At 42.1% G+C, this 16566-nt stretch overlaps 1 protein-coding gene across 2 annotated transcripts in view; it reads left to right on the forward strand.

The window, feature by feature from the left end:
* Positions 1-16566, forward strand: part of C8A (complement C8 alpha chain) — a 62475-nt gene that overhangs the window by 31559 nt on the left and 14350 nt on the right. The gene's annotated exons all lie outside the window — the stretch shown is intronic.

Raw genomic sequence — 16566 nt, forward strand, 5'->3', positions numbered from 1 at the left:
ATCAGTTCTGGCTCTGGAACAGCCCTCACTCCACCCCTCTCCTCCACCTTCACTCCCACAGTGGTAGGCTGTGCAGGAGTGGGTTCCCACCTGTCACTTATCACTGCATTGGCTCCAAAATCTAGGGGAAGGCTCACCTCTGCAATCCATTCTCAACAACTGCTCCCAGAATGATCTTTCTGCTTTACTGATACAGTGATATCACTTCTTTGTCTAAAATCCTGAATGGTTAAACTCCTTAGCAGGGCATCAAGAGCCTCATGGTTTCACTCAGAATGGTTAGAACAGTGATTCTCGAAGTGTGGATTTTAACTGCAGCATCAGCATCACCTGGGAACCTGTTAGAAATGTAAATTCTCAGGATCCCATCCCAAACCTACTAAATCAGAAACTGGTAAGATGACCCAGTGGTCTGTGTTTTGATCAGTCCTCCAGGTGATTCTGATGCTCACTATAGTTTGAGAATGACTGACCTAGTCAATGAGTGAGTAGAAGGCTGAGAAATCTATCCCTACTTCAAAGCTAAATTAAAATTCCCAGTTTCAAGAAGTTTCCCTGACTGCACCAGCCCATGCTGTCTGTTTCTTTCCTTCAGCACATTCATGTAAATTCCACACTCTTTAATCTTCAAAAGATAATTTTCCAAATTGTAATATTTTTCTCATCTAGATAGCAAGATCTTTGAAAGCAAGAATTATGTCCGACACTTCTTTATCTCTTTAGCACTCAGCACAGCATTAAGGAAGTAGTGAATGTATAAAACAAGACATGGAGTTTGAAAGGGGGCATTAATTTAGATTCCTGATTAGGGTCATTCATTAATTCATCCATCTATCCATGTATTCATTCTTTTATAATTCAAATATCTCTTGACTCTCTATTATGTATTTGTGCTAGAGATACAATGGTGAGCAAATCTAAATATGGTCTCCACCCTCCTGCAGCAGAGTACTTCCTTCCTAATAGCAGGTCTTAAAATCAATGTACGGATCACAAACAACATCTTAACAACAACAACAAAGGAGAGACTAGAGAATATCATAGAGGAGTACAGGTAGTGAATATAAGTTATTGCTTCAAGAAATTTTTTCCAGTTATACACGTATGGAGTCATGATACAAAACAAACAGTTTATGATAGGTCAATATAAAAAAGGAGTTTGAAAAACTTAATTCAAGTGGCTTTTAAAAGAATCATTCAAAAATGTAAGGAAGGAAACATGGTTATTAACATTTGTTGAGGACCTACTAGGTTCCAGGTGCTGTTGCATACATTCTCATTTTGTTTTCTTGACAACACTTGGAGGTTGGTATTATCCCAGTTTTAGCCCATAAATGCTGAGGCTCCTCAGGGAGGTTAATTACTTTGCCCAGAGCTGCAGGAAGCTGGCGTCAGAGCCCTGGACCTATGGTCTTTCCACCATGTGGTCCTGGGTAGAGCCTTTCATTTGGGCTCTGTCTTTGATGTTGGATTACTAATTAATTGTCTGGGGTGTCTCATGGCCCCTCCTCTTTAAAATCTGTGAGGCAGAAATGGGCTTCCAATGTGGTTAATATTCAAAAGGAGCCTACCAACAAATTGTCCCAGGGATAATTACCTCAGCTCTGTTTATAGAAAACCATATGTCGATAATAGCACAATTTGCTATTTGTGAAGAGCTGATTTTCTATAAATCCGGAAAGTTAGTGTTGCTTTTCTATAAATATGGAAATGTGCTAATCATCACCTCATCTGCTGGAGACCGCTAATAAATCAGAATTCCATTTACATATTAACCTACAAAGAACAAAAATATCTACCTTCTTTCCCTTTGACAAATAGAATCATGCACACCCTTCTCTCCATATTTGATATTTGTCTAGTTTCTTCTTTGTCTCTGTCATCCTCCATCTCTCTCTTTCTCTTTGGGTGCCTTTCTTTCTCTCTCTCTCTCTCTTTCCTCTTTGTTATGGTCTTTTTCTGTGTATCTTTGATCCATATCAAATAATAATATTTATATTCTATAAAATGCTTGTTCCTAAGAAACACCCCGTGTGGTGTACGTTCATGTCCTCAAAGAGACGAGCTTGGTATAGAACGATTTAAGTGAACACACTGGCTGGTTTGCTCTGGAGGAATCTTTTGTCCTTGGGTTTGCCTCAGATCCTCTCTGGGTTCACCCCAGAGGATGCACAAGACTGTTTTCTTCTCATGTATCCTTTAGATAAAATGCTTCTCCCTCAAAGGCAGCATGAAACCATGCAACAAAAATAAAAGGATGTCTTACAGTTTTCAGTGTAAGGTCTTATAAAAGTCTCTGAAATGGTAGGACACTGATGAAAGAAATTGAAGAAGATACAAATAAATGGAAAGATATTCTGTGCTCACGGATTGGAAGAATACTGTTAAAATGTCCATACTACCTACAGATACAATGCAATCCCTATCAAAATTCCAATGACATATTTTTCAGAGAACTAGAACAAATGATTCTAAAAATTGTGCAGAACCACAGAAGACCTCGAATAGTCAAAACATTCTTGAGAAAGAAAAACAAAGCTGGAGACATCACACTCCCTGGTTTCAAACTATATTACAAAGCTATAGTAATCAAAACAGTATGGTATTGGCATAAAAACAGATACACTGATCAATGGAACAGAATAGAAAGCCCAGAAATAAACCCACACATGTATGGACAATTAATTTACAGCAGAAGAGGCAAGAATAACCAATGGAGAAAGAAAATTCTCTTTAATAAACGCTGTTGGGAAAACCAGACCACTGTTTTATACTATATACAAAAATCAACTCAAATGGTTTAAAGACTTGAATGTAAGACCTGAACCATAAGACTCCTAGAAGAAAACATAGGCAGGAAGCAATTGGTCTTGGCAATTTTTTTGGATCTGCCTCCAAAGGCAAGGGAAACAAATACAAAAATAAACAAATGGGACTCGGCCCAACTATAAAGCTTCAGCTCAGTGAAGAAATCATCGACAAAATGAAAAGGTAACCTACTAAATGGGAGAAAATATTTGCAAATGATATGTCTGATAAGGGGTTCATACCCAAAGTATATAAAAAACTGATACCACTTAAGAACAAGAAAATAAAAAATCCAATTAAAAAGTGGGCAGAAAATCTGAAGACATTTTTCTAGAGAAGATGTAGAGATGACCAACAGGCACATGAAAAGATGCTTGACATCACTAATTATTAGGGAAATGCAATCAAACCCACAATGAGATATCACCTTACAGCTGTCAGAATGGCTATTATCAAAAAGACATAATGGTGCCTCTATCTTTTTTAGTTAGTATTTTCATTTTCTTTGTATAGATACTGAGTTGTGGAATTGCTGGATCATGTGGTATAACTCTATTTTTTGAGGAACCTCCATACTGTTTTTGCCTATTTGCCTTTTTTTGGTGAGAACATTTAAGTTTTATTCTTTTAGCAAGTTTCAATTATATGATACAGTGTTATCAACTACAATCCCCATGTTATACATCAGAACTTATTCATCTTGTAACTAAAATCTGTACCCTTTCAAAAACTTCTCCCTATTTCTCCCACCCTCAGCTCTGGTAATCACTTTTCTGCTCTCAGTTTCTATGATATTGATTTTTTTTTTTTTTTTGGCTCCACCATGCAGTATTTGTCTATGTCTGCCTTCTTTCTTTCTTTTTTTAAAAGATTTTATTTATTTATTTGATAGAGATAGTGAGAGCAGGAACACAAGCAAGGGGAGTGGGAGAGGGAGAAGCAGGCTTCCTGCCGAGCAGGGAGCCCGATGCCGGGCTCGATCCCAGGACTCTGGGATCATGACCTGAGCTGAAGGCAGACGGTTAACAACTGAACCACCCAGGTGCCCCTGTCTGCCTTATTTCACTTATCATAATGTCTTCCAGGTTCATCTATGTTGTCACAAATGACAGGATCTCCTTCTTTTTAAAGGCTGGGTAATATTCCATTGGATATCTGTACCACATTTTCTTTATCCATTCATCTGTTGACTTACATTGTTTCCATATTTTGGCTAATCTGAATAATGCTGCTGTGAACATGGGAGTATAGATGTATTTTCTAAATAATGATTTCATTTCCTTTGCATGTATTCACAAAAGTCGGATTGCTGGATATATAGGTAGTTCTATTTTTAATTTCTTGCGGCGCCTCCATTCTGTTTTCCATGGTGGCTGTACGAGTTTACATTCCCACCAACAGCACACAGGGTTCCCTTTATTCCACACCCTCACCTGCATTTGTGATCACTTATCTTTTGATAATAGATATCCTAACAGGTGTGAAGTGATATCTCACTGTGGTTTTGATTTGCATTTCCCTGATGATGAGTGATGTTGAGCATCTTTTCATGCCTTTGGCTGTTTTATGTATCTTCTTACTTAATCTTCCAAAGATCTCTGCAAGAGGAGAGGTTTCCTTACTTCTACAGATGAAGGAAATGAGGCTGTAAACCTCTATCATTAGTAAATGAAAAAATACATGAGTTATTTTGAGTTATAGTCCAGGCTTCTTTCCCTCTTATCCCAGCTGCCTTTGTCCAGACTCACAATCTGGGAATAATTCTGACTTCCTCCCTCTCTCCTCATATGTCTCATTACGTCCTCAGTACCTACCCTCCGGGCCTTCCGCTTCAGTCCCTTGACTGTTGCTCACCAGGTTATGCTGTGTTTTCTCTGCCAGTTCCCTCCACCCATGTTGACATGTAAAATGAGAAAAGTATCAGAAGTTAGTGGATATTCCATAAATATCTTTGGGACAAAGATGGTAGTGGTCTGCTCTGGACTCCTGTTTTGTGGTTAATGGAGGTAGGTTCTAACACATCTGTTTCAGCTTCTGTGCCCTTTGTCTTTCAAAACATAACAGGAAATAGAGTGTCCCATCAGCATCTAAGAATCTAGGTAAATCTGATTGATACCTTTATCAGGGATGCTATAATGGAAACCGTGCATGGAATAGAAAGTAAACGAATGGTCCTCAAGACTCTAAAGGTTCATGATTATATGGATTTTGGCCATTTGAAAGAACTCTGCAAAGACCTTGTGGAAAGTGACATCTATTGATGCTTTGCCTGTGAAGGAGACCAGCAGCACTGTCTGGCCCCATGAAAGCCAGCAGGCAGTGTGGTAGTAAAAATATTTTTTCCAACAGAGATATCTTTGCTTTTCATGTAGGCACTGCCATCTGAAAGCTAATACTTTATGTCTCTGAATCTCAGTTTTCCCATCACTAATATATGGGCAATAAACTACTTTTTAAAAAATTTTATTTTATTATGTTAATCACCATACATTACATCATTAGTTTTTGATGTAGTGTTCCATGATACATTGTTTGCGTGTAACAGTAAAACACCGTCCAAACAGTAGTTACTATTATAGATTCCAGTTGTAGGTGGGGTCAGTAGGCCATAAAGTCATGTGATCAAGGACTATAGAAGGAAAACATATACTAGTGTCATGGTAACAAGGAACCTAAACTTGGGAGTCAGACACATGTGGGTGTGCATCTTGGTTCCACCAGTTAGTAGCTGCATGACCTTGATCAGGGTACTTAATTTCTCTAAACCTCAGCTTTTCAAGACCAAACAAAAAGGTTTGTTTGAGAATAATTCTAACCACATCTTCCATAGTAAGTGTTTAGATATTTTTCCCCCTTGAATGCAGGATAATAGTAGCGTAGCCCAGTGGTTGAACACATGGGTTCTGTCACTTACTAGCTGTGTGATCATGGGCAGGTTATTTAGTCATTTTAAGTCTCAATTTCTTCACCTGTTAAGCTGGAAGTATTTTTTTTTCTTTTTAAAGATTTTATTTATTTATTTGAGACAGAGAGAATGAGAGAGAGAGAGCACATGAGAGGGGGGGAGGGAGCTGAGCAGGGAGCCCGATGCGGGACTCGATCCAGGGACTCCAGGATCATGACCCGAGCCGAAGGCAGTCGCCCAACCAAGTGAGCCACCCAGGCGCCCAAGCTGGAAGTATTAATGGCTTTTATCTCACAGAGTAAATGAGTGAGGAATGAGTGAACATATGCACAGAAAATATTTAGTACAGTGCTCAGCCTCTAACAAGCACCCAATAAATATCAATTGCTGGAAAAGGTTCTGAATCAGAACCTTTGCCTGGATTCAAATCTCATCTCCACCATTTATTAGCCAAGTGACCTTCAGGCAAATTAGTTATCCTCTTCATGCCTCAGTTTTCTGTTCTTCTAAATGAGACAATGATAGTAGCTACTTCATAGGATTCTTGTGAATATGAAATGAAACTATTTATGTGAGTAAGTGGCCCAGCGCCTGGCATATAGTAAGAGTTAGAAATTGTTACCTGTAGTTGCTGTACTATGGTGGTTCTTTTATTACCACATGCTTTATTTTATTCCCAGGTTTTCAGTTATTAACTCTGTAATGTTAACTGCCCTCTCATCTGTAAAGTGAGGATAACAAGATAACCTGTCTCATAGGGCACTGCAATTGGTCAGCTCTGAAACAGTCTTCAAATAGAAAGGAAATCATTATCATTGTGTCCAGCCTGCAGTGGCCAATGCTTTTGCTGTAGACTTGGAGCCTCAGCAATCATGCCTTCTCCTCCACCTGCCCATTTTTTTTTTTTTTTGATCAAGGTCATTCATTTCTGTCCCTGGAACTTCATCCAGTTTTGGAGGGACTGCTTCTCCCATTCATCAAGGTCACTTTGAATTCTCATCACTATCTTTCAAAGTGTTAACAACTCTGCCCAAATCAGTGCCTGTGTTCCATCATTCCTCCCCGTGATGGATGCCAGATAACAGTGACCCTGGGAAAGACCCTTCCAGCGAGAGCACAGTACATTCTGCCTGTCATTGATCATCACCTTCCAGCTAGGGGCCCTGGACCAGCTGGTCTACCACCTAACTCAGAGAGTAGAAAAAGCCACAGAAACACAATTAAAACTCACTAAAGTTGATGTCAATTATAATTCCACATGCTCTTCCTCCCTGCCCCTTCCCTTCCTTTACTTACTCATTCCTTCAGCTTTTCATTCAACAAACATTTATTAAGCACACGAACACAGTAAGCACTGCCTAGATACCAACATGGTTCCTCTCATCGAGGGTGCACAGAAGGTAACAGGGTTTCTCTTTGTCATAATCATCTAATTATAGTCAGGAATGATTTATTGTGTGGACAACCAAATTGGTAACCACCTAAAATGAATTAATTTTTAAACTTCACTGTACTTAGAGCTAACTGAAATATTTGGTTTTAATAAAATATATTTTATATTTATTACCCTGCTGAGCAGGTAGCCCCATGCGGGACTCGATCCCGGTACTCCAGGATCACGACCTGAGCCGAAGGCAGTGGCTTAACCAACTGAACCACCCAGGCGCCCAGTATTTTCCCCAATTTTATAGAGAGAAAGCTGAGGTCCAAAGAGCTTAAGTAAATCACTCAACAGGATTCAGTCAGTATTGAATCAACATCTTCTGGTGTAGAGTTTGTATACTGTCCAAGTATTTATCCCCCCAACATTTTCTCACACATTCTATCACTCATTCTGATACCATATATCAGAGGCTTAGGCTCTAGCAGAGGTGGCAAGACAGTCAACATTTAGTGAGCATTTTGTATGTGGTAGAGTTAAACACTTTAAACGTACTATCTCATTTAATCCTCAAGAAAGACCTGGGAAGAAGATACTATAATCCCCAATTTACAAATTAAGAACTGAAGCTCAGTGATGTTAAATAACTTGCCCAAGGTCATGGTGCTATTAACTAGTAGAGCCAGGGGTCAAACCCTGGAAACTGATATTAACTGACATGCTATAATGTCTCAGGGATGGTTTTCCTAGGATTTTTCAAACTGCAGGTCATAGCCCACTAGTAGATTGTAAAAGAAAGTTAGTGGGTCATGATCAGCATTTAACAAAACAAAATAGAATAAAATAAGATGGAAAATATCAGAGTGCATCAAAGTATGATGAAGTATTGAAACTTATTTTATCTGGATGTGTGTGGGCTGGATCATGGAGTAAAGTGTATTGCTTAGTTTTCAGGGTAGTAAAAAAAGCATTAAAAATACCATCGGGGTGGGAGGATGGGTAAGCCTGGTGGTGGGTATTGAGGAGGGCACATTCTGCATGGAGCACTGGGTGTTATGCACAAACAATGAATCATGGAACACTTCATCTAAAACTAATGATGTAATGTATGGGGATTAACATAAGAATAAAAAATTAAAAAAAAAATTCCACATTAAAAAAAAATACCATCTAGTGTGTTCCACTGACTATAGATACATATCTCATTACTTTAAATAAAGGAAAAATCATCAGTAGCCATAAGGAAGGCATTAGGAGGTATATTAGTTGGAGTTCTAACTAACTGGTTTCAGAGAACCAATAGGATATAGAGATTTATTTTAAGGAATTGGCTCACATAATTAGGGAGTCTGACAAGTCCCCAGATCTGCAATTGGCAAGCTGGAGACCCAGGAGAGCCGATGGTTTAGTTCCAGTGCAAAGGTTGGCAGGCTTGAGACCCAGGAGGAGCTGATGTTTCAGTATGAGTCAAAGGCAGGAAAAAAGCTGAAGTCCCAGCTTGAAGGCAGTCAGACAGCAAGAGTCCTTTCTTACTCAGGAGAGGGTCAGGCTTTTTGTTCTATTTGGGATGTCTACTGATTGGGTTAGGCCCACCCACATTAGGGAGAACAATCTGCTTTACTCAGTATACTGATTTAAATGTTGATCTCATCCAAAAATACCTTCCCAGAAACACCCAGGATAATGTTCGACTCAATATCTGGACACAACCATGGCACAGTCAAATCAACCCATAAAATTAACCATCACGGGAAGGCAGACAAGGTAGAAAGCTAGAGGGAGATGTAAGTAATCACTGCCAAAGACAGGCTTGGAGAGTCTCACCTAATGAAAAGTTTATCCAAATTGCAATGAAAGATGGGAGTTCTAACTGAGCTCTGTGGCAGGCAGCTCTGAGTGCTTCCATGAATATCATCTCACTCAAGCCTCTCAGTAATGCTTTGAGCCATCTTATGACTGTTCCCATTTTACAAACCAGGAAAACCAGGCACTGAAAGGTAGAATGCCATGTTCAAGGTGAAACCACTGGCTAGGAGCAGAGTGAGGTTTAACATGAGGACTTCTAATTCCCAGCTCCACGCTTCTTGGGGTCCATCTGATATTTTATTTCATTTACCTTTTTATTTTTATTTTTTCACTTCTCTTTTTTTTTAAAAAAAAAAAACATTAAACAGCTTGCGATAGCTTTGAAAGTGGTTAAGTCAGGTTTTAAAAATGACTAAGGGAGGATTATACTCAATACTCCTTCCTAAATGCAATTTGGGATCAGTTTGACCTGCTGATCAGGAACCGTAACTGGCAGAATTGTGAAGGGTTACACTGCCCAGCTTGTGGTTGTCTGTTCTGAAGCTTAGGTACAGCCACAGGGCCGGGAACAAGCACGGTGTGCTGGCACTCAACAGCACTCAAAGAGGTGAGCCTTAGAGCCTTGATGGCCAGAAAAAGGGTCTAAGCCAGGAATGGCAGCTGACTTCAATAGCAAATGCTAGCAGGATTATGACACAGGACAGGTGCTTTGCCCGATGGTGCTGTGATCAATTAGTGATGTCTTTCAGAGGCAGTGGAATGGGGGAATGAGGGAATGTGAGCTGTGCATTTTTTATTCCTTTAAGAGAATGAGACAAAGGCAGCCCAGATGATTAAACTGTGTACGGGAAGTCATTGGGTTAGGATGAATGTGTAATTTAAGTCCCTCAAATTCTCATTTTCCCCATCACATTTATATATTATTGCTGTTGCTTGCTTATAATCCCCTTTCACGAAGGTGCTGAGTAGAAAACAACATTTTTCTTTGTTACCCAAAATAGGAAGTAGGAGACAATCTCTGAGGAGAACCCTTCTCCTAATCTAATCTCCAGCCAGCCATCCATCCATCCATCCACCATCCCTCCGTTCATCCTTTCAACCACTCATCCAGTCAATGAGAACCCATGATCTCCAGGGACAAAGAGATGAAACATAGAGCTCCATGCCCTGGAGAAATGTGCAGTTAGTTGGGGACTAAGAATAATATAATGTGAAAATGTTCAAATAGAAATAAATACAGTAGGGCGCCTGGGTGGCTCAGTTGGTTAAGCGACTGCCTTCGGCTCAGGTCATGATCCTGGAGTCCCAGGATCGAGTCCCGCATCGGGCTCCCTGCTCAGCGGGGAGCCTGCTTCTCCCTCTGACCCTCCCCCCTCTCATGTGCTCTCTCATTCTCTCTCTCTCAAATAAATAAATAAAATCTTAAATAAATAAATAAATAAATAAATAAAATAAAATAAAATAAAATAAATAAATACAGTAGAAGCACAAGGGAGGGAGCAACCCACACTTTCTGCCCCTCCCCTTTTCTAGACTCCAAAGATATTCAAACCTAAACTTCCAAAAATTAGGAGTAGGAGCTTGCCTAACAGAGAAGGGAGCTAGGGTTTTCTGGGTGGAAGGAGTCTCATGAGTATGGCTGAAGCAGCAAATGGGTGAGGGTGAGTGGTAGGAGACAAGTGTCCAGGTTCTCCCAAAGGCCACGCTCTGTTGTGGAGGGCTTGCCCCCAAGGCCAGTGCATTAATGAGGGCAATCTTGTGGCTGAGTTATGGCAGGAAGAGTGATAACATCAGTAACCTGGAAATGGAGTCAGTGTTGGCGTCCAGGGAGCCATAGGGAGGGTGACAATTTACAGCACGGCAGGTTGCTGGAGCCAAGCGAAGGTGACCATTGAGAACAGGAGGGTTCCTGCCCATGGATAAGATGGCCAGCATTCAAGGGAGCATGCTCTGGCCCTGCTCATCCCTCTAGCCCCATTACTCAGCATTGGGCTGTGCTGTGCTATGCTTTTGTGGTCCCTCGACTTAATCATACCCCCTTTCTCCCTGAGGCTTTATAAGAAGGAACGTGCTGTTTCTTCCACCCGGATTTCTGCTCCCCTCCCCATACCCTTTCTTCTTCACCTGGCTAGTGCTTATCACATCCTTGGTCTCTGCTTAGATAGGACCCTTCCAGGCAGCTTTTCTGTCTCTATAGTTTTGGGTTGGGAGCCTTCTTAGGTACTTCAGTGCACCCGGGATTTAGCTAGATATATTACACTTTGCAGCTACCTGTTTCCATCATGCATCTTGTTAATGATGTGTTCCCAGAGTCTTGTGCATAGGCTGAGGCTGGTCCACAGGAGAGGCTCAGTGTCTTCCTAGCAAGAGAGGCTCAGAATCCAAGCCCATCTATGCTGGGCCTTCTCTGGAGCTTTCCTACACTCTGCAGAGTCAGGGTAGATTCCTAAAGAGTCTGGGCTGGATTGAACAGTGCAGAGGGTAAGGTGGGCAGGAATCTGATTGTGAAGGGTCTTATATTTATGGCTAAGCAGTCTGGCTTGGCCCAAAGGGTCTTTTGCCTGCTAACCAACCAGTCACCCTGAACAGACAGGCACTAGATTCTAACAGGCTCCAGGCTTTATCCCCAGTTACCATGACAACCAGGCTTCACAGTGATGGATGGTATTGATTGACTGACAGACTCCTGGTGTCTTGGCTTTGTCCCCATCCCCCCTAAGTCATTTGCATACACATGGAACTGAGATACTCTCAGCACCATTCTCCCGATCTTGCCCTGATTTTGAATTTCCACCTCTGTCACTGAAACAGCCCCAGCCTTAAAGGAGAAAAAGTGTGATGATGTCAAAATTACCCCCAGAGCCACCCTTAGCCTCTCTCCCATAGGTGACATAATGTGGCATGGAGGAGATGGGCTTTGGACACAGACCTTGGTACAGTCCCAATTCTATATACTTATTGTATAACTTTGGACAAGTCACTTAAACTATTTAAGCCTCTGTTTACTCGTCTAAAAATGAGAATAATTGTACCTGTTGTGGAGAGATGTGTGAATATGAAATGAGATAACACATGGGAAAGCTATACCTAGCACATAGTAGGTACTTATCAAATGTGGATATTTTCTTGATCTTCACTTATTCGTGGCCCACTGCAGAAATGTGGATTAAGAAAGTCTATTTTATGGGGCACCTGGGTGGCTCAGTCAGTTAAGCGTCTGTCTTCGGCTCAGGTCATGATCTTGGGGTCCTGGGATCGAGCCCTGCATTGGGCTCTCGCCTCAGTGGGGATCCTGCTTCTCCCTCTCCCCCTGCCTCTCCCCCTGCTTGTGTGCTTTCTCTCTGTGTGTCAAATAAATAAATAAAACCTTTTTAAAAAATCTGTTTTGACAAACTTCTCAGCCTCCATCATTCCCTGATTTTCCAGGCTCAGCGTCAGGGACCACTAGCCCAGTCTATGTATGCTGTAGCATTCATGGTAGTAGTAATAACAGCAATACTTGACCATTATTGCTGGTTCTGAGCCAGGCACCATCCCAAGCATTGTACACACTACAGCTTAACTCATTTAACCCCCACAGACAACCCCATGAGTAGACACCATGAAAGCCGCCACCTTATAGATGAGAATACTGTAGCATACAGAGGTTAGATAATGTGCCCAGATAGGAAGTGTGTAGAGGCGAATTTTAGCTCAGGCAGTCTCCATTCCAGAAAGACTGAGAATCTCTGCTATACTGCCTCTTGTATATATGTGTATGACCAAAAGCATCTAGAAGGGCCAGAGTCCCTGAAGATAGCTGTTATCAGTCAGGAGGGAGACCTGAGACTGCAGTCCCAACATTGCCCGTTGGGAGCATGGATTCCTTTCTCTGAGCTGCTTTGTAGAATGAGGCGATCATGGAACCCGGGGCTTGGGAAGGCCACTGTTCCCTGTGCCGCACGAGGAGCATTTCTTTGCACAGTTAACACTGATGTGATGCAATGAAGCATGCACTGTCTTTGGATGTAACACACCGTACATCGAACACTGACTCTTGGGTCTGTTTGTTACGGAATTTGGGGCAAGCAACTTAACAATAATAGCTAAGATTTGTTGAACACTTAATTGTGTCAAACATTGTTTTTAGGGATCCATGCGTGGAAACTATCACTCGCATTTTACAAATGGGGAAAATAAGGCCCAAAGAGGTTCAGGTAACTTTACCCAACATTACTAGTGAATGTAAAATCCTGACTCCAGCGTTCACATTCTTAACCACCACAATTACTGCTTTTTCTTTTTCTTTTTTTTTTTAAAGATTCTATTTATTTATTTGAGACAGAGAGAATGAGAGACAGCATGAGAGGGAGGAGGGTCAGAGGGAGAAGCAGACCCCCTGCCGAGCAGGGAGCCCGATGTGGGACTCGATCCCGGGACTCCAGGATCATGACCCGAGCCGAAGGCAGTCGCTCAACCCAATTACTGCTTTTTCTAACCACTGAGCCTACACAATGGATAAATCCTCCTGGCTCCCTAAGATTGTTGTGAGCCTCCAATGAGATAATGCAGATGAAAGTGCTTTATAAAATATTATCTCCTAATCAAGTGTGAGATATTATGAAGATGTGATTTGTATCATCAGGCAAAAGGAGTTCTGTGACTACCAAAACATTTTAGAGCATTGTCTAGATTGGTTGGAATCAGCCCATCCCTGAGCACTCCTGGGGGCTCATCACATGCCAGGCTCTGTGCCTGTAAACTCAAGAGACAATTTTATAAGTTTGCAGGATAATTGGAGGAACAGATCAAGAAACTGACAATTGCTAGGGTATGCTAAATACTATGCTGGAGGGGAGCATAGGGATACCGTGGGGGACACACAAGGATTCTGTGGGGACACAGACTTGGGCCCTTGGGAGAGAAGAAAGGCTTTCTACAACTGAATGGGAGAGGAAACAGCATACGAAAGGCACAGAGGTACTTATACTGTTATTCGTAGGCGGTTGGGAGAAGCATGTTTCAATGGATAAACAGCAGCACAGAGCGGGCGGCTAAAGGTAGCCTACACTTCCCAGCTGAACAATCATCCTTTCCAATGTTATGGCATGAAACAGGCTATATGAGTCTTTCCCTTTCCTTCCAAAGCTGTCTTTGGGGGCAACCAATGTAGCAAAGCAACACAGCAGATAGACCACAGCAACCTGAATGGCATTTGTTTGTTGCAAAGAGATAAGTAATGTATTACACCTGCTGTTTTCCACCTGATGCTTTTCATCTGAGGAGTGACAGACTGGCTGCGTTCTGGCACCTCGGAAGTCAAGCTGCCTGGTTCTGCCTCCGAGCCACACTGATGCAGCCTCTCGTAAGAGCTCTCACACCTGTACCACTGCCAAGACCAGGTGGGAAAGGAGCAGCCGACATGGTGGCCAGAGACATGTCCTCTGGGCTCCTGGCCGGCCAGGCAGGCACCCCAACAGCTCTTCTCGGGTTCAGACTAGAGTGGGAAGGATCCCAGGGCCTCCCAGTACTCCCTCCACTGATTGGAATCTCCCTCTTTTCTACTCTTGAGTTTAGGTCAGGTTGGCCTTTCTGAGCAGAATCTTGCTGCTAGGGACGCAAGGCCTCCACATGGTCTCCCTCTGCTCCCGATGTCCCCCCTTTGTCTGGCTAATCCCTACTCATCCTTTGAGACTTGCCTCTGATATCCTTCATCCGACCTCCAAGGAAGACTCCCCTGACTCTGCTGGCCTTTCACACCTCTCCTTGCACAGGGCAATATTCATTCCTTTCCGTTTCTTCACACTTGCCTGTGAGCTCATGGAGAGCAAATACTCTTCAGTCCTTATTTCCCAGATGCCTGGCTCACATCAGACATCATTAAGTACTTATCACACTTGTTTCAAGTGTTCTCCAGGTGTTCTGGTGTGTTCTTAAAGTTTCAGAATCGTGGCTTTAGAAGAAACCTTAAAAGACCACGAGTCAACTCTTCAAACCCTTCCACTGTGCCCTGTACAGGCAAATAGTCAGCCTTTGCTTGATACCCTCCCAGTATGGGGAGGTCACTGCCTTTATGAAACAACTCAGATCTCTTTGGCCTGTGACCATTATGATGATTTATCTTATGTTGAGCTTTAATCTGTCTTCCTGTAGCTTCTGCCCTTTGAGTCCTAGTTCTTGCCCTTGCAACCACACTAGTAGCCTAACTCCTCTTCCTCAAGACAACCCTCTGGAGAGCTGAATCTAGCTCAGCTGATCTCTCTTAGACAGAGATCTTTCCTCTCTTGTTCAGGTGAACGTCCCCCATCCCCTCAAAAATTCCCAAAGGATCTGGTTTTGAATTTCTTCACCCTCATGCTACTCTTCTCCAATCGTTGCCTACTTGCTTTTTTTTCACTCATGAGGGGTGCCTGGGTGGCACAGTTGGTTAAGCATCCAAGTCTTGGTTTCAACTCAGGTTATGATCTCAGGGTGCTAGGATCAAGCCCCCTTAGGCTCTGTGCTTGGTGGGGCATCTGCTTGAGATTCTCTCCCTCTGCCTCTGTCCCCTTCCCCTGCTTGCGGGCGCACTCTCTTGCTCTCAAATAAATCTTTAAAAAAAAAAAAAAGAACACTTAACATGACATCTACTCTTTTCACAAATTTTTAAGTGTACAATACAGTCTTCTTAACTATAGAGACAATGTTGGACAGATCTCTAGAACTTACATAATTGAGACATTATGCCCATTGATTAGCAACTCTTCATTTCTCCTCTTCCAACTCCTGCCAACCACCATTCTATACTCTGATAGTTGGACTATCTTATATACCTCATATAACTGGAATCATGCATGTTTGCCCTTCCGTGGTTATTTCTTTTAGCATATAATGTCCTCAACATTCACCTATGTTGTTGCATATGGCAGGATTTCCTTCTTTTTTAAGGCTACAAAATGTTTAAAGTCCTCTTTTCTTATTTCTTTTTAAAAAGGTGGACTCCAGAACTTTGTATGAGATCCTGGGTTTCTCTAAACTACACACACACACATACACACACACACACAGATTATCCCCTCCTTTGCTTTATTGATTATAATTTTCCCCTGGTTTTTCACCTGGCTTCATTGTCTTCCTGAGCTGGAAGTTATCCAAAACTCCACAGCCTTTTCTATTGCTTTCTAAGCTGTGCCCATTCCCTACTGTGCTCGTGCATGGTATTTTCTCACCAGGGAAGGAGGTTACAGCTTTCCCAACTGAGCCTGATTTTGCCATGCTTGGTCTGTCTATCCTTCCAAAACATCTGAGGGCTTTTTGAATCCTGATTCTTTATCTGAATGATCCTTGGCTTTTCCTAGTTACTTCTTATGGGTGGATATGATGAGCCTGGCTGCTAGGCCAAGGCATTGACAAAGGCATCGACCGAGACAGGGCAGAGGCCAGTGCTCTGGGACAGGCCACCAGAGTTCTCTGTAGAACCACTCTACTCAGTATCTGGTCCCAGATGCACTGACAAGGAATCATCTGGGTAATCTGTTTAAATACAGATTGCTGATGACTCCGAAATTCAGCATTAGAACTGATAGAGGTGGAACACAGGAACCTGTATTTTTAATAAGCACTCCAGATGATCTCATTGTGTAGCCAGGTTTGGAAAACATCAACTCCAGAGTTCACTGAGTTCAAGACCCCCAAACAAATGCCGGTA

The sequence above is a fragment of the Leptonychotes weddellii genome, chromosome 4, assembly GCF_054177405.1.
Source record: "Leptonychotes weddellii isolate Sample4059 chromosome 4, ASM5417740v2, whole genome shotgun sequence".
NCBI classification, from domain to species: domain Eukaryota; kingdom Metazoa; phylum Chordata; class Mammalia; order Carnivora; family Phocidae; genus Leptonychotes; species Leptonychotes weddellii.